This window comes from Apteryx rowi, unplaced genomic scaffold (genome assembly GCF_003343035.1).
Source record: "Apteryx rowi isolate R43461 unplaced genomic scaffold, aptRow1 scaffold_46, whole genome shotgun sequence".
Taxonomy (NCBI): domain Eukaryota; kingdom Metazoa; phylum Chordata; class Aves; order Apterygiformes; family Apterygidae; genus Apteryx; species Apteryx rowi.
In genome coordinates, this window is record NW_020450716.1 from 1139208 (window position 1) to 1161904 (window position 22697).

The following is a 22697-nucleotide window of genomic DNA, read 5'->3' on the forward strand; positions in this document are numbered from 1 at the left end:
ATTTGAAATGGGAGAGGTTTTAGAAAGCCTTAGTTCTGACAAGTATTCTGGTGAGGTAAGGAATTCAAGACAGTTGTGTGTCCTAAATATTCATGTCTGACTTGCTAAAGAAAGCTGGTAAAACAATGGTCTGAGAGTCTTTTATCTGGGAAAATCTCCTTGGAAGAAAGATCCTTCAGAAGCCGAGGGCATCATGATGTGCTTTGCAAAACTTCAGTGGATTCACATTGCATAAACATTACAGCTTTAAGAGTAATGAGCCTTAAACTACTATATATGAAAAGGTAATAATTCAGTTCAGAACTATATTTTTCCCAGATGACAAAGAAAATAAAAGTATTGACCAGCCTATCAATGACTATTCTAAAAAGGCATATGAGCGTATGCTCAGATCAAATAGATGATAGCCTGTTTGTAAAAGTGTAGGAACATCACTGTCCCGATTCAGTTTAATCTCCTGAACAACCATAATCAGAATTTCACCTGATGATCCCTCCATTTAGCTCACCAGGCAACGCTGAACTCTATGCATTAGAAAAATGTCTGGTGTGGGATGGGCTTTGCAGAGGTACCTCTTCAGTAGCTGACAAGCTCTGGTCAATGGACACTATCGGGACCACAGGGGCGAGCAGAGGTCCAGCTCTACTCAGCTGCCCCATGGCACCCCAACCCTAGCAAGGGCACCCCAACCCCAACAGTGCCCCCCACCTCTAGCAATATCATCCCGACTGCACAAGTAGAAAGGAAAGGAGACCTGTATCAAATGAGTTATGTCTCCAGAGGTATGTCAGTACCATTTGGGGGTGGGTAAAGGAGTAGGTGGGTGGCAGGGAAGGAGCAAGCGCTATAGCAAAAATTACTACCAACAAAGTTAGCAACAAAGATAGCATAGTTTAACCACAGAATCCACAGTACATAGCAACTGAGCCTACCCCAATTATAACCACAGAATACAGAATCTTTAACCACAGTAATCAGATGATATGACCAAAATTCGACACAAGGATCTACAAAGAACTGCTCAAACACTGGAAAACAATTTCAGGAATATTCATTACAGATATTTGAAAACATCCGTTCAGAACAGTGCCTCATCACCGCAAGAGTGTCGAGCTATCTTTTTCTCAAAAAAAGTTCTAGCTGATAAGTTTATGGGCTGCAAGGTTATGGAAGGAATCAAACACTGTATTATTGCAGTGCACAACTGCAGCATTGCACTGTGAACAGTGCATGTCTTGCTGCATGAGTTGACACTGGAAGGGGAATGCCCAGCCCATTGACTTCAGATAGCCAGCTGGTCAGAAATATGGCCCCGAAGACGCAGATCTGGCCTCAGAGAATTCCCTCTAGTTTTTGCAACACCTGTTGGAGACTGATCTGGGACCCAGCCTTTTTTCATGTTTAGGAGCATGAATTCAGCCTACGGGCCCCCCTCATCCCACTGTGCACCGTTCCCCTTACTTTGTCCTTAGCTGAATGCAGCTCGGCAGCGCACGGGTTCTGCTCCCCATCTCAGGGCAGGCCACTCCAGCCTCTCCCTACTCTCGTCTCGTGCTGCATTTTCTGGCTGTATAACTCAGCACAGACTGATGTTCCTCGGGAACACAAGGTCTGCTGTGTGCAGTGACAGTCAGTGTAAATATTTTAAATAGCAATGGGAAGCTTTTCATAGTCTTCAAAGTACTGACCTAAAACTTCTAGCTGCAGATCTCATGTGGTTTATATTAGAACATGATAATATTGCAAGTTGGAATATAAGGCCAGCTCTAGCAATGACAGGATGCAGTTTTTACCTATTTAAACTCACTGTATCTGTTACAGATCAAGGTACATTTTGCCATCACTGTGCACAGTGAATTTCTGGAACTCTTTTTAAAGAAACTTGGGCCTCTCATAACCTTTTCTTAACCAAAGAAGCTCAGTTTCTTACATTAAAAGAAAACATTACTCATTCTGTTCCTCAGATACCTGAAATGCCAGCTATTGCTTCCAGGTTTCCTTTCCTTTCCTTTCCTTTTTTTTTTTTTCTTTCATGACATGATTTGTTCTCCTCCATCTCAAGGCAAAAGATAGAATCCCTAAATATCCTGCAGGAAAAAAGCTTGGAAATAATTGTTGTCAAATAATTCCAACCACTGGATTTGAAATTTTACATCAAAGTTTGAGCAACTACAACTTCAGGATAACCTATGAGGCATTTCCATGCCCATTGAGAGAGTGTACTAAGCAATTCAAGCAAACTGCCTTTGCCTATTTTAAACTGACCATGATTCATAAAACAAATCAATAATGTATGTTTCCCCTCTCTCCTAGTCCATTACCTCGGTTTCTGTGACCTGCTGCCAAAAGTGTTTTAAAAGGATGAAAGATGCTTTGTAAGTTAAGAACTATTAATGAGAACTGGAAATGGGATAGAATGAAAATATGTCTTCAGATGCTTTGAAGAAATGGTCATTGTGATAGGAGATCCAAATTGAAAACAAACCTTCCTCAGGCATACGGGCAGCACTGAGCTGAATGAGGTGGGTGGAGAAACTTATATATCAAAATATGCATCATATAACCCGGGAGTCTGTGTTTTGCTGGCCAATGCAAATGAGTGGAGTGGATGGGGTGCTACAGCACCTCCTCCTTTCTCACACATGCACACACTCCATTCAGTTCCCAATAAATCCATCCTTATTCCTGAGGTTGAACAGGCTGTGGATTTACAAACCAAGTTTAACCTTACTGGGATAGATCCTCAGTGGGAAAAAATTGGATTATGCCCATGTCTATGAGGTTCAGGAACTTAGGACCCCCTTTTGCAAACACAGATGTTGGGTAGTCCTCTTCCCAAAGAGTGTACAAACAAGCATCTGTCTCTGTTTGCATATCGGTGAATCCTGAGGATGCTTTCCAAGAAAATGCATGCTATGTATCAGATGTATGTTTCTCCTCAGTGACCATTAAATTTCAAGTAGCTGGGTGTGATTTCTTATACAGAGACACTGCACTTTTACCTACTGAGGAAGTGCCAGAGCAAAGAGATTACAAAGTGTATTCCTCAAGGGCAAGTCCTCTTTTTAAGTGTTTGATGATCTAGTGAGTTTACCACAGAACTGAGCTGGCATGACTGATCCAGTAGCCATATAGTGAGCAACCAGCTCTGTGCTTAGACCCCACTTCAGTTCACAGCAACTAGAAGTAAAGAGAGAGTGGTTTGGTGTTTTCATCATGAAAGTAAAACTGCTTTTCATACTGTCTGATATGAAACTCTCCACAGACCAAGGAGATCAGAAAAGAATGATATATCATTGTTGTGTACAATCCAATTTACATCCTGGAGTAGTCCTTAGGTGGGGTAATTTGCTCTAGCTCTCCTGAGTTGAACTGAAGGAAACCATTTTAAGCACGAAGATGGTAAAAGTCCAAAGAAAGGTGCAGGAAATCCTTTAGGAGCAAATATCAGGCCACATACCCTGAAAGCAAGCTGCCACTTCACTTCATCAGGAATTGCCTTTGATCAGATCAGCAGGGACAGCTGGGTCTCTATGGAGCCTGTCTTGGCAGTGTGGGACACAAGCTCCTTCTCAAGGGTACTGGGACACATTCACTTACCAAATCCCAGGGAGAGGCCTCTCCTCTCCACTTCTCTCAGCTATTTTGTGGCAGCTGAGATGCCATAAGGCAAGCAGATATGGAAAGGATGCTCSATGCACAGTATGGAGCTCACACAGACTGGCAGGACTAACCGTAATGACCCACAAGTTTCTTTCCATTGCTGTGTTCCTAGAAGGCCTCTGCTCCTAGCCTCTCTTTCAGACTTTTCCACATTTGAAACAGAAAAAGTAAGAAACAGGAGATGTTCCATTCCTCATTTTAACAAGCAAATATCTCCAGACACTCAAAGGTGGTGTTTTATCCCATATATCATATTTGACCCAGCTGGGATCTTGAATTACAGTAAAAATCAGAAAAAATACCTCTCAGACCATCCAGCCTTTTTTCTTGGCTGAAGTGCTAGAAATAAGTTTGGAGTCAAATAAACACTGCATAGGCACCCAAACTTTTCCTCTCCATTCTTTATTTTCCTAAGGAAAGAGGAGAATTTAGCTTTCAAAGTATTGCCATGGCCTTGCTGAGTCATGTACAGCTGTGCAAGTGGATGTAACATGAGTGTCAAACATTGCCACTGAAACTGGACACCCTCTTAGCACAGGTGCAAATGACTGAACAGGGTATCTATGCAGCAAAGAGTCAGACCGACAGACCCCTGCCCCCTCTCCCTGTCACAGCTTCCATTTACTTTAGTACATGCAAGGCTAGCACTGCTTTTGAACTGCCAAAAATTGGGAATGTGGATGCTTGTGTTTGCAGGTGGGGTTGGGAGGAAATTAAGGTGAATGTTAATGCAGCCTTTGGCCTCTAGGGAGGTCAACAAACTGTGATGAGTCTGAGAATCTTCTAAGTAAAATATAGCACAAAAGTTCTTGTTGACCCCAGGTCAGTCACTGGAGTCTGGGTCTAGTTATGACTGGAGTGAATTTTGTCTATTTTCATTGAAGAGTATAGCTACCATGTGTACAAATAGGTAGACATACATTAAAACAAAACAAAACAAAACAAAACACTGGTTGATTCCCCTGTTCTTTGTTATAAAGCTCTTGTACTTACAACAATGACTTTTCAAAGCAGTATAGCAGACACAGCTGCTAATTGCTGCTGTCCATTTCAGCATTCGAATTGGGAGTTTTGGGTGAAAAATACAGGATCAGTCACTGAATCTGGAAGTGCTTCAAAAATATCTCTCCCCTCTTTAACACGGGATCTGCTGTTGCTGTGCTGGCAAGGCACAGTAGAGTTTGGAAACATCTGTTGCTATGTTTATACTTGCAAGTAATTTGGTACAGTAGGAGAGTATCAGCAGAGAGAGCATTTGGTGCTGAGTCACATATCTATCATGTGCAGTCTGGGGGGGTTTACTTTGAACTATATTGCGTCTGGTGCTTGGGACCAAATATCCCCATTGCACATATGGTTCAAAGCCACCTACAGGACCAGTCCAGGGTTCAGACTCTTATGACCCCATGGGGGATTTTAGGGCACATTTGGTGCACACCTGAGGCACCGTTGCAGGTTAGTTTCCTCTGACAGGAATCCAGTTTGCAGGTGCTAAAGCAATCCTGTGAGCCAAAACAATGTGCACTATGTGGGGGTGTCTGAGCACCGTGTTTAAAAATACCCTGCTGCTCTGAACTGAAATGCTAATGCGCATGCAGGCAGTGAAGATCTGACCTGGTTATGCTAAGCATATGCACAGTCGATGCCCAGCAAGTTCATAGCCTAAATAGATATGATAAAGAATAGGAGATAGGTAAGACCCCTAGAAGGCAAGTGCCCTATCAGAGGTCATTCAGGCCATCAGTGGTTTCCAGCACACTCTTTTGTCCCTGCGACCCACTGCCCCTCTGAGGCCAGCCCCATTAGGACCCTGCTGAACAGGCCAATTACTGGTGCTTTGACAGTAATGGCAAATGGGGGCCTTTCTTCACTGAGGGTCCCTCGCATAGTTTATACTTTTTTAACTGAACAGATGATAGCAAATATTTCTGTAGCTTGTCTTTTACTGAGAGTGGTGCTCAGACCTGCTCCAGAAACTACCAGGTTATGCTCCATTTTGAAACAGCGTGACTGGCTAAACTGCTCCAATCTGCCTGATACCCTGGCCTAAGCCTCATTCAAATAAATATGACTCAAGTCGTACCTAACTGAACTTCTTAACAAAAAAGGAAACTTGAATCTAACATCGTTTAGCTTAAGGCTGGCATACAGGAAATGTGACCCCTGGGCAAAACTGACAGCCATATTTCAGCTGTGCTATAGTCCTCCTTAAATGGTTGTCCTATCAATGTCTTACATCTTTGTTTAGTGGACACATGGGTCACTGCAAATGTCACCAAATCTAACTGTTACTATTTTGACGGACAACTCTTTTTATCTAATTCCCAGCCCTTTAGACTTATCTATACAATCAAAGTAGGTCTTTAAAAATATTCTTGCTGTTTCAAAGAAATGGAGTTTTTCCATAGGTTGCTGCTCTCATTGTGGTTCAGCACTTCCCTGCTAAAGCTAAGCAGAAAAGTGACACTCTTTTTCTTTGTCCGAGTGGAATAAAATAAATAAATACGAGGAATCTCTGGCTTAGTGGGAAGAGTTGGTGGTAAGAGCAGTAGCAAGAAATGGGGAGCTAAGAAATGGTTTGGTGTGGTTCTTTGGAAAATTTTCATTGTTATTACTAACAATCTGGTCTATAATTCTAGGGTGCACACCTGAAGCACAGCTTCAGGACAGGTCTTGGAACAATAGTGGTGTGGTGCTGTATTTTCTTCCCTGTTCAGGCACCATTTGCACTCACTACTCTGTTTTACCATCTGGTTCTTCAGCTGGATTCCCCTTTGACCTGAAAGGAGAATTTAGTTGAAAAATCTGATCCAGTATGGCGCTCTCGTATTCGCTTTATTAAGAGGATGAACAACTTTTTTCTAATGTTCTTTAAATTCCCTTCAGGGAATTCCATCTCCCAGATTTATTCTAGTGAAGCTATTTAACCTTTACCTCTTTCAACATAATACCTTTATCCTATGAAAAGTCAGCCATTATGCATTCAAAAGTTCTGGTTGCTTTTTACCCCATTCAATGCCATTCTACATGTGTTTCTGCCCATTCTCTTCAAGTTCTGTTAAAGGTATTGAATTGCTGTGTTTTTTGCAGGTTTGGTAATATGGAGTATTCTTTGTCTAGTGCAGATGGAGATTGTGAAGACTGTTTCCCATGCTTATTTCCTAGATATCTTACCATTAGTTAGGAAGAAATCGTCATCCTATATAATGTCTCTTTCTGATTTTGGTCTTTTCTTTATTGAGATGGAAATGTTGATGGTTTCTCCAGATGAAATTGTCCACTTGCCTCCTGTGATACACTGCCCTGGACCTGGTGCAAGAGCTCAGGATAAAATTCACCTTTTGTATGGTCAGGTGTGGGAGAGGAGGGAAGATCCTGGGTATTTCTGCCTCCCTTCTCCTGTTCATTGCCTTTTAGAGCCAGGCTGAATGTTCTTCCATGCTCACCTCCCATTAGTCACTTCAGCAACACTCCTCCAAAGTGTTTCTAACAGCAGGGCAGGCTCAAAAGGCACAATCAAGTCCTCACACAGCATTTTAGTAAAAAAAGGCAAAAAAAAAAGGCAAAAAAAAAAAAAAAACAGGCTCAGAGTAACATATTTATCTTCTCCTCCCCCACCTCGCACCTGTTCTTCCCCCCCTTCTCTCTCAGCTTAAAACCTAACGCTTTTCCCATAATGTGTGGGCAACTTCAGTGTGGTTTAGTTTCAGAGATAGAGGGGGAAGAAAAAGAGAAAGTGAACTACTAAGAACTGTAATCAGGACAGGTTTTCAGGGTGGTCCTGGCCAGTCATTTTAGAAAACCTCTGTATGGAATATGAGGCTGGTCCTTGATGTTTTGCCTCTTGGGTAGTTTTGCCTCTTTGCTTACTGACAGTGACAATGCAGCGATGGCAATGCTTCAGCCCTGAAACTTAACCTGCGCTACAGAGACTCAGTTTCAAGAGTTAATCACCTTCAAACCACTTCCTGCCATGTCTTTCTTTGGTACCCCACCCAAAAGAAAGCAGATTTAACCACCACTCACACAGTGAACTCTCAGAGAGTCAGGATGGCAAAGGGCTAACCAATAGCCCTTTCAGAGAAAGCTAAAACAGATACACAAAGAAAGCCTTTCTGTAGCCGAAAAGTACACAGACATGTCATGAGGTAGTAATGACATCCCATTAAGAAATAACTCACATTCTTGAAAAGCTAATGAGGAAATGCACAGGCAATCTTCTGGCTCAGTGTCATCCCCTTCACCATCTCCCTGGGCCTGCACAGCCCAGCCTGCCAACCTCTCCATTCACCTTTTGCAATTGGACACCCCTGTCTTCTCCTTCCTTTTCTGCAGCCCCTGAGGAATGGCGTCTGACAGGTGCCACACAGGCAAGCATAGGACTCTGGATGGTGCAGCCCATAAAAGAGGGGTTTGCTCTAGGGTGCTCCCCCAGAGTTAACGAACCCCAGGTGGTTAACGAACCCTGGGTGCACCACGGCCGGTGCCTCCACACTGTGGGGGTGCTGTAGCCTGGGTGCACACCCTCTAACGACCCCATGACTGACAAGTCCAGACAAAGGAGAAGTTGCTGCAGACCCACACATAAACATCTTGGTGCAGTGGAGCCATTCCCCAAAGAACAACCTGTTGTCAATGGGTGCGTTGTTACCCACGGAGCAGGGCTGTGGGCTGAGCAGGTGGTCACCTGCTGAGGTGTGTGCTGGTATTGACTAGAGCCATAGGACTTTGGTATAGCTGTGGGCTGGCACTGGTGTGTCTGGGAATAAAAGGGAGTAAGCCACGTATGTTTGTTGTGGTCTTGCACCCACAATCAGCTGGCCTGCAAACCCGAGGGACACCCTTGATGACAACAGCGTGGTGAGGAGAAACCAGGGAAAATTAGACCGGAAGGGTGGCCCCTAACAGGCGAGAGCGGTCACTGTACCATGCACCTGTTGCTTGAGAATCTGGGGAAAWCAATACCAGAGGGGTGGCCCTTGGGGAAAGGGTGAGAGTGGTCGTTGTACTGTGCACCTGTGATTGAACTATAGAGCTCTGATATGCGTACATATTTTCAGTTCTGTTATATTTCTAGCTTTGCTATACTGTTAGCTTTGTTATAACCTCTTAGCTCTAATAAATTCTCGCACTTGACAAATGATGATCTCTCGAGTTCAGTACAACTAACCCCCAGAAACTGAAAGAATCCTGGACTCCCCTCTAGCRGTGCGTCACAGCGTTGGAGGTGGCTGTTTGTCCCCTTGGCCTCTGGCATCACCCCTGGGTGGCTGTTTGGAAATTTCCAGTGGCGCAATGAGTGGAGCTGATGGAGTTAAAGGGTTCAACCTTTTGGCCGCAAGTGACTCACCCTGCGCAGCAGCAGCTCGTAGGAAGCTATCCAGCAGCCTGGCAGAATATAGCCTCTGCGGGCAGGGCTTGCCAGGGTGCCAGTCACATTAATGTGTGTCTGCACTGTAAGGCATGTTCACTGGCAGTCGGAGCTGCGTGGTCTCAGTTTGCAGTGGGATTTTTAAGAGAAGGGTTTTTTTTTTTTTCTATCGATGATGGAAAGTGCAAGCAGGGGCAGCTGCTGACTACTTGAAATAATAGCAGAGGCACTGGTATCTTGAGATGTTCAAGTCAACACAAGTTGGCCTTGAAAGTTTAGAGCTCGGGCTTAATGTGTAAAATTATCCTTCGGATGCAGGAAGTTGATTGCCTATGCCAGTAAGTGAAGTTCAGTGAAGGTGAAGTGACTCATTCAAKCACTTCAGAGTTTGCCTGGTTCCTAAAAGGTGGTTTCTTCTCTGCCTCCCCACCCAAACCGGCCAGTGCAGTCACAATTTTACAACGGTCATTTCCCAACAGTTGTTACTTGATGCTATCTGAGATAATGAAATAGCCCTGGAGCTAGGGAAAAGAGAAGGTCTTTCTCCTGTGGAAGAGAAACAAGAAATGCATAATTTGGCCTACTTCCTGTGGCAAATGTTGGGACTCCAGCTACCTTTTCCTGCCTTCCAGGTTTACAGATCAAGACTGTGAATTGTCTCTGATATAATGCTGCACAGCTCCATCAAAATGGCACCAGTAGCATGTGGATTTCCTGAGGGGTGGGGGTAGAGGGCAGTTGCCCCTCATGAGTCCCGCCTGCTGTGGCACAGGTGCTCTAGCCACATGAGGACATTTAGGCTGCAACTGCATTGGGCTGGCTCTGCTGATTCACTCTGGATGAGGATCAGGTGCTAAAATAAAAAGTTTCTTCTTGTGTTTCTCTCTTAATTCAGAATTTTTTAATCAGTCATTCAAGGTGATTCCAATTCATTAAAAAAAAAAAGGTCATGAGTAACATTTATAAGCTGCTGTTTTCACTAGTAATGACCTAAGGTGATTACAAATGAAAGAGATTAGAGAAAAAACATGGTCTGTGTAATCACTTTCACCGTCTCCCATGAATAATTTAGTCAGTTTCCCTTACTTTTTGTGGGGGATTTTTTATGGGTCAGAAAAGGAAGAGTGAAATAGTTCTAAAAGTAGGAAAATATGATGGTAAAATCCTAGACTGGCAAGGAGGAGATGAAGATGTCTTTAATGCCATATGAGGTACTTAGGTGAAGACATAAGAGGTGTCTAAAACAGAGACTGTAACTAAGATGAGCCTTTTTTACTGCCTTCTTTCTTACATACTAATTTCTAATGGAAGGAAAGATGTGTGCATAATTTAGGCAGTCCTCTCTAGTACTAATTGGGCTAAGCTGGAATATGTGGCAATCAGATGCTGCATAGCAGCCAAGGTCTTTTAAAGGACCAGTTATTGCTAGATCTATAACTACAGTTTGACTTCTGTGTGAAATGAAAAGCTTCTACACTGGCAGTATTGCCTTTAAATAAACAGACATTTGAAATATAGCTGTGTAAAAACCTCCCAAATGTTGCAGTGCAGGGAACTTCTGGAACTCCGTCCCCAGATATGGGAGTAGGTCAGCCAGAAGTGAGGTAGGCGCCTATGACCATTTTTCTATGTGACCGCCTGAAGCCACATACTGCCTCAAGAGGGTAGAAATGAGTGCCTTGGGACCCAGAGTTTCCTTCTTTGTGCTACCAAGTACACAGTAATGTGGCCTTTTCTCTTCACTGACAGCAAGAAACAAGATCTCAGCAAACCACTTGGGACACAAGGATCACAAGGGTACAAAGTTGAGGAACAAATGGCAATATCCTTCTGGCTGGAAGGTTGTTTTGAGGCAGGGGGCACCTATTTGTAGAAATGTCATCTTGTGGCAGGAATGTGCCAGTTTTGGTCAGGCTTTACCTGGGACAAGATCTCTCTCTCCCAGAGCCAGGGTGAGGTACTCAGACACAACAGTGTTGCTCAGGGCTGACTTCCCACAAAGTCACTGTGCTTACTCCTTTGGGTTGTGGGAGACACAGGGTGAAGCCCTGCTGCTAGATCAGGACAGATTCAGGAGTTAGATCATGGGCAATCCATGATCAAGTGAGTATTGTTGGCTGCTTTTTAATTTTAATTTTTACTGTTTCTCTCCCCTTACTCCCTGCCATCTCCCACCACTCTCCCTCACCTCCCTCCACCCCTAAATACACTCAAAGCACTTAGTCTCTTTCTGACACAGCGGCTTTCCCCCAAAGCTCGGCTAGCAGAAAACAGATTATGTGATTAGGCAAGGAGAGCTCTAGATTTGGATCCTGTCCCCAGTTTGCAGGGAAGAAGCCAGAAAGTTATTCAAAAGGCCTGTCCTCTCTAAACCCCAGAGGATAATCCATCCTCTGGGCTCAGCTGCCCTGCTCTGGCCGTGCTGACACAAAGGCAGTGGTGGTGGAAACAAGCAGCATCACTCACTGCTGCTCAAGGAGTAAATATTCAGTGTTGTTTTTCCCCTTGCCCAATAAGAAACTTGAAAGCAAGGGCAGGAAAATTTCAGTGGTAGTCCTTTTCTCAGACTCCAGTGTTGGGCAAGGAGGTTCTTGTCGGTTACAAAGTGATTGTCTAGGCTAGCCTCTCTGCTACATGTTCTTGGCACCATTTGAAGCCCCTTTGAGTCAACGGGAAGTCTTTGTTATATATTCAGTGCTTGAGTGCACAGGCAGCTGACCTCACCAGCCTGTGGATCACTCGCCGTGTCTCTCACATTTATATTAAACTCTGTCTTGGGATTTTAAGATTACCAAACACACTGTTACAACAGAGCAAGGGTTTTCAAAATATCCTGCCCAGAGGACTCAAGTTTACCTTCCCATGGGGATTTTTTTTCTTGTACTGGGAGAAGCAGCAATTCATTATGTTTGAGTTGGGAAACATCACTTAGCCAGTGCTGTAGCCGGACAAATATTTAATGATGTGCAGTCACTTCAAGAGGCATTCTTACATTTTTTAGTTGATATTCAGGGATTAAAACATGCCTGTCCAATAATTTGTCCCCTCCAGTTTCAGTGTTCTGATTCTTCTCTTGTTTTCCAGATTTTCAGAACTCTGATTACATTTGTGGAAACTAGGAAGTTAACACTGAAAGGAGACTGCAAATTAAAACAATGTGTGTTGTGAATATTTGGGTAGTATTTAAATTTGTGCAGGAGTTTTCCAGTTGGTTTCCTACAGATGCCAACTCTATCACTATAAAAGTTTCTTGCTTTCTTAAATACGTACAACTTCTCATCAATTTACATAAAAAATGTTTTGTTCCTGCTAGATTGTCTACCATGGAAACTATGCAAAATTTTTGTGAAATGCCTTTAAATCCTGGACTTAACTGAACCTTTTGGGTCTTTCTACTCATTTTTCTTCTCTGTGAATTGCTTAATATTAGGGCCACTCTGAAGATTGTCCCAGCTTCCCAACCATAGAAATCTTGTTATAACTTCAAACTGGACAACTTTGCCTGCTTTGTCAAATGCCCATTTTCTTTAGGACTGCTTTGAACTCAGAAAGCCCACTGTTCTACTTGTTTTTACCACTTCAAAGGAAAACGTTATTAATCCTTATGTTAGTCTGTTTATGTGCAGCTCTTGCTTTTGGAAGACTTTTGCTAACTTCTGGTTTATGTACAAGGATCCTCGAGAGATGAAGATCTTGTTTATCTTAATGTACAGAATATTTGTTAGAAGCAATAATTACTGGTTTGAGATTTTTTAGAAATTAGTATTCATGAAAAATATAATTTTCTGTGTAATGTCATGAAGATATCATTACACTATAATTTGTATGATAGAAGGGATTATCAAACTATTGAAGACTGGAGTATTAATGAAGTTAACTGAAAATTCCCTTTGAAACTTTTATTGATTCTTCAATAGATATATTGATTTAAAAAAGCCAACCATTTCTTCCTCATTTTTCCCTTCCCTCATGCCCCCAAATAATCATTAAAGCACTTTGTGGTTTAACATGCCTATAAATCATGCCACTATATGCACAATAACTGTTGGGCTGTGATGTACGACTACATGTTGTTCATCATACACTTCCAGAAACAGCTGGTGTTATACTTGCCTAGACCCCAAGCAAAGGCTAAGGTATAGATTCTCTTCCACATTGCATGACTGGCATTTCTACCTCAGTTAGGCTCAGAAGATCTTGTTTCCATGCCAGCCTTAATGTGCAAATGTTCACATCCATATCTTCCTCAACAACTATATACCTCCTTGAGGCTGGATGTAATGCTCTTATCTTTTCTCTTGTGCCAGATCCTAACCCACAAAAAACACCAACTCAAGCTCCCATAGGTCGGGGATGGAGGCGCAACACTGCAGACCAGGGACTGGGCAGTAATCTGGACCCTGGTCACTAGGGGACAGGAATTATGATCCAGACTGAAACTTTTTCATGTTAAATGGGATAAAATATATTGGCAGAAATGGAACTTCTCTGTTATGGCAAAAGTTATGATTCTGCCTGTGTAAAGAAGGTAGGTTGAAATAAGACCATTAGGTTCTAAAAGTTTACTGTCTTTTCCTATTGATATAGTTTTAAAATCTTTTCTTTGTTAATTTTGGGGTGGGCATTTTCTTAATCTTAGTGCTAAGAAGGTTAACTGCCTTATTTTTTCCTTCCATCACAGAGTCTCTTAGCTCTCACTGCGGGTGTAGTGCAGGAGTATGTGTACGTATGGCTGCCCAAATGAAGTGTGTGTGTGTGTGTGTGTGTGTGTAAGCAGAAAGTGGTGGGAGAGTGGATGGCATTATGCCTCAGAGGAGGGGCTCCTCTGTGCTTCAGCCAGCTCCCTGGGGAGGACGGAGTGCAGATGGAGCAGTGTATTCCCCGCTCCCTGTCAATCCAGGAGATGGCCCGCTCCAGGCCATGCAGGCCAGTGGGAAGCCAGCATCCGTGAGCAGAAGGAACCAGAAGCTCTTTTATCACTGCCATCTGAGGAGAAACAGCAGCATCAGTTGTTCCCCCTTCCACATGCTTTTGTTTGCATTTCCTTTCTCAGGTAACTCAGGGCTTAAAGAAACGACAGCAACAAGCAACACCCCTTGCCAAGCCTGCCAGGATCCCAGACCACTTGTGCTCTTCAAGTCCTCTGGTCAGGTTACAGTGGTTTCGCTCTCCAGCTCCCACCCCGCCGACAAGTGATGTTGTAAATTGGTGGAGCCATCAGGCAGCGTGGCTGTGCTGCTGCTTCGATCAGGCCTGGCAGCGTCATGCTGCCGTAAGCTATAGGGCTGCGAAGAGGGCAGCTGTAACACTTACCCCGTTAGCTAATCCCTCGCACGAGCCGCCGTGCACATCAGCCACGATTAATGTAGAGCCAGCTTGGCTTTTTATTCACAAGGAAAAACAATCCCTATTGGCAGCTGAATAGGAGCCCCTCGGGGGACCAATTACTCTATTTTGTGCTGTACAAACTGCGGCAGGCTGCTGCCAGCTCCCCAGGGAGACGCTCCGCTGGGCTTCGCTAACAGGAGCCAGCCCCATCCTCAAGACACGAGTTGTTCCTCATGTCAAAACTGCTGCTAATGACACAATTAACTAACTGGGGACTACTGAGAAGCTCTTAATTAGGTAAACACTGCTCGGTGAAAAATGAGTGCCCAGTTTTAAGTGTACTGGTTCGTGTCAGATTGCTAGGAGGTGAAGCCTCCGGGCAAGAATGAAGAATCTGCTTGAAGGTCTAATTTAGGTGATAAAACTATAATTCAGCTGGGAATTCCTTTTAACGCAGAATTAAAATAGGTGCTCAAAACAGCTCAACAGTTCACACCCTGGAAGTATTTAAAATATTTTGTTGCATATACAGAAAAGATTACTTACTTAACCAGAGCAGTAGCAGCATAGAAACTGCTGTCTAATTTTAAGTGGATCAACTGGGAAAATCTCACAGACAAAACCCACAGGGGAAACTGCAAAGCATCTTTCATATAATGAGCCTGATGTGATGCGTGACACTCAGAGAGCAAACCTAGCACCCTGCAGTCTAAACGACTGTGAACTTCATGGATGCCTCATCTCAGAATTTGGAAAAATGAAGACCACCATCTTCTTGTATTTCTTTTAACCCCCGTAGTCTGTTATTACTTAGTCCTGTGTGTTGAAAGAAACCCCATGGTGTTTAGCTGGTATTGGCTGGCTGAAATTTAGACTGAGATTTTAAAAGGAGCCTCAGGGAGTTGAAGTTCAGGTCAGTGGGTTTTGGGCCTCTAACTCCCAAAGGCTTTTCTCGGTTGAATATTTGAATTCTGTCTTTATCTAGGTATTTCCAGGGCCCATTGCTCCCATCACCGCATTTGGACCACTGCGAATTCTTTTGCTGGATGCCTACCTACTCAGTGCTACGAAACAATGAGCAGAGGATGGGATGATTTAGGACAATAAGTGCAAAAAGTAAAGTAATACCCATGGCAGATGTGACAACTTACTGATATACCGCAAAGAACTTCACAGCATAATGCTAATTAAAAGAGAACATCAGAAGAGCTCTTATCAGATATTAGGGGTCACACATACTATGGGTCAGCAAACCCTRTTTTTATAATGGGTACATAGGAGTATTTAGAAATTCAAAATCTCTTCTTTTTTAGCACTTTTTACCAGCAGTGTTTACCATCTCTTGTCTAGACAAGCTTTATTTCCGTTAAGCACATAAAGAAATTACTAGAGTTTTAGAATTTAGCCACAGAACAACTAAACAGAACAGAGCAATTTGCACTAGGCATCTGTAACCTCCAGCAGGTATAGATATATTTTCAGAAAACACTGTAGACACTGAAAACACTGTCTCAGTCAAACCTGCAGGATACTTTGTTTTTAGTTCTGCATATCTACATGAAGTACATGCTCAGTGGAGAAACAGAAGCAGTGAGCTACCACTTTGATACCAATGATCTTGCTGCAAATCTCAAGCTTTCTCTGAAGAGAGAAGGGGCATAGGAATTACTACACTGCATTAGCGCAGCAGTGTTCCTTATCCACTATCCTGTATCTAACAACAGTAACTCTAAGTAATTTGTAGGGAGTTGACCAAATTCTGTAGTGATTATTTATAGAATTATCTGCATATATGGGAACTTCCTTTCCACCCATGCCTATTAGTCATTGGTGCATGCTCTGAAGAATATGAAGTTAATGGAGTACCCCTCCCAATATACATATGCTCTTCAAAATTAATTATCTTAGTATCAGTGTAAGAGCTTGATCCTTTTCACCATTAGACCTATTAAGTTTCATGATACCCCAGGAACATGATATCTCCAGTGGTACCTCTATTTAATGGAGAAATGCAAATGACTTCTTATATGCTGTCTTTGATTTTTCGGTGTTTGTTGACTAGCTCTTCTATTACAGGAAATAGAGAAGTACCTTGCCTACTGTGTCACTCATTAAATATAGCTGTTCTCTTGGTCCCGCTATTTCCTTTGTTGACAAACTCTGACAGAGTATCGTATTTAGTATTTGGAAAGAGTAGCCCTAGGGCAGAGATGTTTCATCGTTGAATTCTCTGATGAAGACAGATTCAAGAGAATATTGTAGAAAAATCTTTTCCTCAATGTCTTTATTAACGCAGATTTATTCATTGACTTMCCAGGAATCAGTCAGAACTACTGTTTTGTTCTTGGACTTCATCTTTTTAACATATCTGAAGACTTTTTAATGTCATAGGTATTTTTTAAATCTTTGTTTGCTTGGTCTCTTCCCCTGCCTGATTTCCTCCTTCTCCTTTTGATCTTTAGAACTTACCTAAGTTTGTTTATGTTGTTTCTTTCAGCAGCACTAGATTCAGATTTCCATTTTCTGGTGCATATCAGCATGGTTTGAATAACCTTTTGAACTTCGCCATTGAATCCCATGTGTGTTGTTTTATTTCTTGTCCATTGTTTCCTTTTCAATTTAGCCACATACCTTCTGTGGCTCTTCTTATGGGTTGTGTGGGGCAAGCACTTAGTCTCCCTGCTGAGTCTAAGGATTTTAGTTTCCCTGTTTTTGACTTTAGGGTCTTTCTCAACCGCTTCCTCCATTTTTAGAAATCCCCTTGTCTGAAGTTCACTTTTACCAATGTAGTTTTGGGCTATGATTCTTCCCTTGATGAGGTAGAATTGAACTGTATTCTGTTTACTGTTGTTTTTGACTTAACTGGAACTGCTTATCAAGTCAAAACTAGTTGTGATATAGAAACAGTTTTTTCTAAGCAACGGCTCTTTTAGGTGTAGAGCATTTCCTGTAATAGCCCAGCCTGCATGTGGACAGCTGCAGTCATTGCATACAATTGCTTCTTTACTCAGCTGCCTGCCTGATCTTCCTCAATACTGCAAGTTCCCTTGTCCACACCATTACTGGGTTAAACCAACATAGGTTTTTCAGGACTGCCTTGTTGCTTAATAACACATTTGACAAAAAGCTAGGCTTCAAACTTGTTACTCCATCTAGAGTTGGCCTGGTTGGAAAATTTCCAAAGCGAATCTTTCCTGGCGGAAACCAGAAATGAAGTGAATGTAGTGACCAAAATGAAAAGAATGTAATGTCATTTCACAACTGAAGGCATCTGATAAACAGGGAACAATAGATTTATTTTCTTTCTTGCAGTTTCCTAACTTGTCTTCTCTAGATGCAGGAAAGAAAGGAAGGTAAATATCTCCCTCTTTTAAAAATGTGGGAATTAATAAAACTGAGTAGCTCAACTTAATTAAGAGTTGGCTGTTGCTGTTAACTAGGCCTGCCTTCTCCCTCCTCTCCCTTAGTAGAACAAAACAGAGATGTCTAGGCTGTGCATGGAAATCTCTTGGCTACAGTGTGAGATTGTATTTCATACACCACATGGCTTACAGTGCTGGGAACTCGAACATCAGTTCTGGATTCATTAGTATCCACAGCACTTCCCAGGGTGCCTCAGCAGAGAATTATATCAATTCACTGTGCAGAAAATAAACTGATTGTAAGCCAGTTGTCAACACATGCCGACTAATAAACAATTCAATGTAGCTATGTATAATCAGAAAGGCTTAGCATACATGTGTCTACATACTACATCAGTTTATCTCCTGCAGCTCTTCTGCTTTAATCTTGTATGAAAGAAACTTCAGAAGTTCATTAATGATTGACTGATGAGCCAGTATATCCCAAATTGGTGTTGACAAGCTGGTCACCTAATCACCTAATCCCTGGTTGAGCAAAATCCTTCAGAAAATGCCTAGTGGTGGTGGAACTCCAGTGCTCACCTGCTTAGGGCACCAGTGAATTGCTTTGAAGCTCATAGCTGTTTTGGAGGAATCTTTCTCTGATCTTCAGGTGCAAGCTAGGCCTGATGACTTGGCTTTCAGTAAGTTTGAACAAATGTTTCAAATGGTAACAGTCAATTTTTTATATCATGTCTGTATCAATCAAGGCAATAATAACTTAAACCATGACAGTTTGAGGGGGTTTTCTCATTTTTTAGAAGAAGAGATTTTTTTTTTCTCCTTTACATGCACCAAAGCCATCAACTGTACTATGGCTCTAAAACCAAAACCGCAATTACAGTGTTTATTTTAGAACACAGGCTTGTGTCACCAGTTTAGAGAAGATGTGGTTAAGCTAACAGTCTTCTACTGCTTGCAATTTTATGTGGCGCATTTGTATGAAGTCTGTTACCAGAACAACAGAAAGTTTCTGTTCTAGGAGGATAGATAATTGATAATTTGAGGGGAAGTCAATATAAATTCTACATTTCAGTTTGTCAGGTATTTCCCACTCAGTTTATGGCCTAAATATAACAAGACTTGTCCTTGAAAAATGAAAATAAATAAAAGGGGCATCTTAAAATGTCACCACAAGCACGCTCCTCTTGTCTTGGCAGATGCTAAGAAATAACTGGCCATAGAAAGGGTGAGTTTAGGAAATGAAGTGTCACTCTCTGCCCTGACAGTTAGGCTTGACAATGTGGCTGTTCATGTTTTCATGGCTCTGAGAGAGCATAGTGGATTTTAACTGCAAAATAGCACTAGTACCAAGTCTTGAGTGTGTTTTTTAAACTCAAGCTGTTGCCTCAAAAGTCAGGCTTTGGATTCTTCCAGCTTTTGTAGCTTAGCCATTTTGAAAATTTTGTCTGCGGTTTGACTGGATGGCTCTACCCTGCACCCAGTCATTTACTCTTGTGAAAAGTGAATACAAAACTGAGCCACTCTGATCTAGCAGCACTTTACACTCATTTTGCTGAAAAGTAAATGACTAACATGTAAGACTGAAAAATCCAGTCTGCTGTGCAGGGACGAAGTTAAAAAAAAAATTATCACTTATAACTCAAAGCATTTTGAAGCATGCGCAGATTTTAATATGGTGCTTTTGCATCATTGGAAAAGCCTTTTTCACAACAGCTTTGCCATTAGCTTGACAAAAAAGTGGCACCTGATGTCGTTTACGAGTGATGGAATAAATTTTCTTGGTCCTGTTAAGGAGCAAGACTCTCTTGAGAGTTGCAGATCAGCTTTAGTCTGCTCATGCCGTAACTCTCAATTCAGCGAGGCATCAATGGCACAGAGAAAGAGGCACTGAGAGCAGGGAGTCCTAGGGCCTGCGCTCTGCTCACTGCTTAGCTCGGCGTCCACGAGTATGCGACATTAATGGATAAGCTTTCAAATGCCAGAAGATGTTTCTGCAGGAACCTAGTTTATGCCCAAGTATTACCACAAATGACACATGCAATTCACTCAGTGTATCTCATTGCCTCAGACAGTCCTTTAGTAAAAAGAACTGGAGAAGATGAACCTTCCAGGCCAAAGAAGGAAAGGGAGGAAGGATGTCCAAACGCTACAAACTTCAGTCTGAATTTTGGTGCCTACAGAAAAGATAGGCTCTGGTGCCCTAGTCTTACAGCCCCAGGCAAGGTCCCAGGGAAGCTGAAGACAAGAAGATGGGCTCCTGCTAACGCAAGGTGAAACGAAGCCATTAGCTATGGTCTGAATTTGGTACTGTGTGTGGCTCCTTCACTGCAGGAGGAACAGAAAGGAGAAACTGAGGCAGAGGGACCAAAATCTTCTCTGGTGCCCCTTTAGCTGTGGGGAGCAGGGGAGTTAATGTCATGTATTTTGGGGGGTGCCATCCACCTTCCCCTGCTCTGGACCTTGTCAATGAAGGAGGGTGCAGAGCCGTGACACTGCCTGTTCCTGTCGTCTGCGTTTTCTCCTCCTTTTGCTTAGAGGGAGAGTGTGCGTTGAGGAGATTCCTTTCCCCTTGCCATGCAGAGCCAGGCCAGGTAACCTGGGGATGGCAAAGGCACAGAAGCTTGGCTCAAAGCTCATCTCCCTGGCTTCTTCTAAGCCAGTCATAATTCATCTGTAAAGCATCTGACAGTAAAGCTCCACCCCTTTTCCACACTTTCTGAACAGCTATCACCATTGATGACAGTTCAATAACAGTAAATATGTACCAAGGAGCTGATTCAGCTGTTTACATGTTAAGTGAATGGGAATTTATAAAAGGGTGGTTTTGTAGCATTCAATAAGGCTGAAAAACAAACTATGAGATAAAGGTGGGTGTGCAAGTGCGTAGTGACAAGTGGCTGAAAACATGCTGTTTGGTGGCAGAGAGGAAGTTTCTGCTGAGACCTTGAGGACCAAGAATGCAAATGAAGAGGGTTGAGGTGAACCAGCAAAGGGTATATAATGCCCAGCATCCAGAAAGTCACTTTAGCAAACAGAAGACAACAATTAACTAGGACTTTGCTGGAAGGAAATAAGTTGGGAAGGAAAGAGTTCTCATTAGGATTAGATAACAGGCAAGAAAAATGTAATAGAAACCAAATGAATGATAAAAAAACTGGAAAAGGATGAAGTTTCTGGGACAGACACTAAAAACAGTCCAGAGAAATTCATCTGCTCTGTTTGGAAAAAGAGATCAAGGATTAGGTAATTTATAGGGTTGGTGAATCATTTGTAGTGAATAATTTATTTTGTGAATGTGGCCTCATTTTCTGCTTAGAAATTGTCTGCAAGCAGGTTATGAATTAAATGACATGCATTTGCCAACTGTTTATGAATAATGTTTGTGCAGTTCACATAAATTCTTTGCAAAACGTAATATTTAATCTGCTCTGGCTTTGGTTAGCTAAGCAGGTAACTTATTTCTGGTTTTCTCCTTTCTTGCCTGATGAGTGTTGTTCTTAATCCCGTGTGAGAGCTTAAATTACTCACCGAGCCTGGAAGCATACTAGTTTATATGGCCCCTTCAGGCACTTGGGGTGCCCCCTGCTCTGAGAGGTCATCCGGGCCACTCTTGGGGTTGCTGCTGGCAGGGTTGCTATCTGTACAGATGGTAAATCTCATCTTCAGAAGGCATTCAATGGCATTGCTTAACYGGCGGTTCGGAAGTGAACACTGATTTTAAATCCATTTCCCAGTGAGGGTCTCTGAGATCTGCTGGGGAGTCCCCAACAGAGAGTGCTGCTGCTGGCACATGTGTTGACTAGAAGAGCTAGCTTGCACTGGGGCTGCACCCTTGTTCATGTGAGCGGTGCTTGGCACGTTACAGGGTCCACTGGGAGTATTAGGTGCCAACACATGCAGCCAAAGGGAAAAAATAACATAGGCATAGATTTCTGATCACACAGCTGTCCTGCCCAAGGAGAGAATCCAAAGCCACAGTATTGCTTAAGGCTCTCTTCTCACTATCTCTAAAATAAAGGTTAGCCAAAACATAGGTCTGCAAGGGAAAAGCAGATGCTGGAAAAGAGGTTGTAGGCCCAGAGTCGACAGAGCATTTCTATATAGGCTTGATCTTTAACCGTATGTTGTCAGCAGGGGTATCTACTCTATAGTGGGATCTGCTTAATGCTTTGTGATCCAGGTTCTCACAGAGGCTGATTTTTTCGGTAGGACTGCTTTAAAAATGGGCAGCACTCGGAATAGTCCAGGGAGGAAGTTCACAGCTTGATCCTGTTTGCACTCCAGCAAATATTTTTTACTTCAGTGTTTCAAATGAACCTTTTTGGTGGGAAAGAAATGGACTGCGCAGAGGCATTTGTATCAGTGGGACTCTGCGTGGAAGCAGTCTGTGAGGGTCTGGCCTTGTGATGAGACTCACTTTGGCTCATTTTGGGGAGCAGTGAAAGTGATTAGGTACAACATTATCTGATTAGGTACTACGTTATGTCGAATTCAGACTGGAAAAAGAATCTGCTATTCTCTTTCAGTTACAATAATTTTAGAGGCTACTGCAGGTCCAGAGAGTTAAGCACCCACATTATTTTCAAGTTGACCGTGCCTTTTTCAGACCTCTCAGTTAGAATTTAAATCTAGAATCTTACGCTGAAATATTTAATTTCAAATGCATGCCACTATTTCTGCTTCAGTGCAGTACGCATCCAATTAAATCCAACTTAAAAAGAAGAAAAAAAGCACCACATACATTATATTAAATGACTTTCTTGACATATTTGGGAATTAACAAACAGCAAGAAGCCTATTTAACAACTTGCAACGTATATGATTTTAACAGCCAAACTTACAATAGCTGTTCTTTCATCTATAAATTAAATGTATAACAAAGCCATAATTAAAGACCTTACCAGCTAAACTTTTCAATAGTTTGTTCTTCGCTATGGACTTTGAAGCACCTTCAATTGGAGCAATGGGAA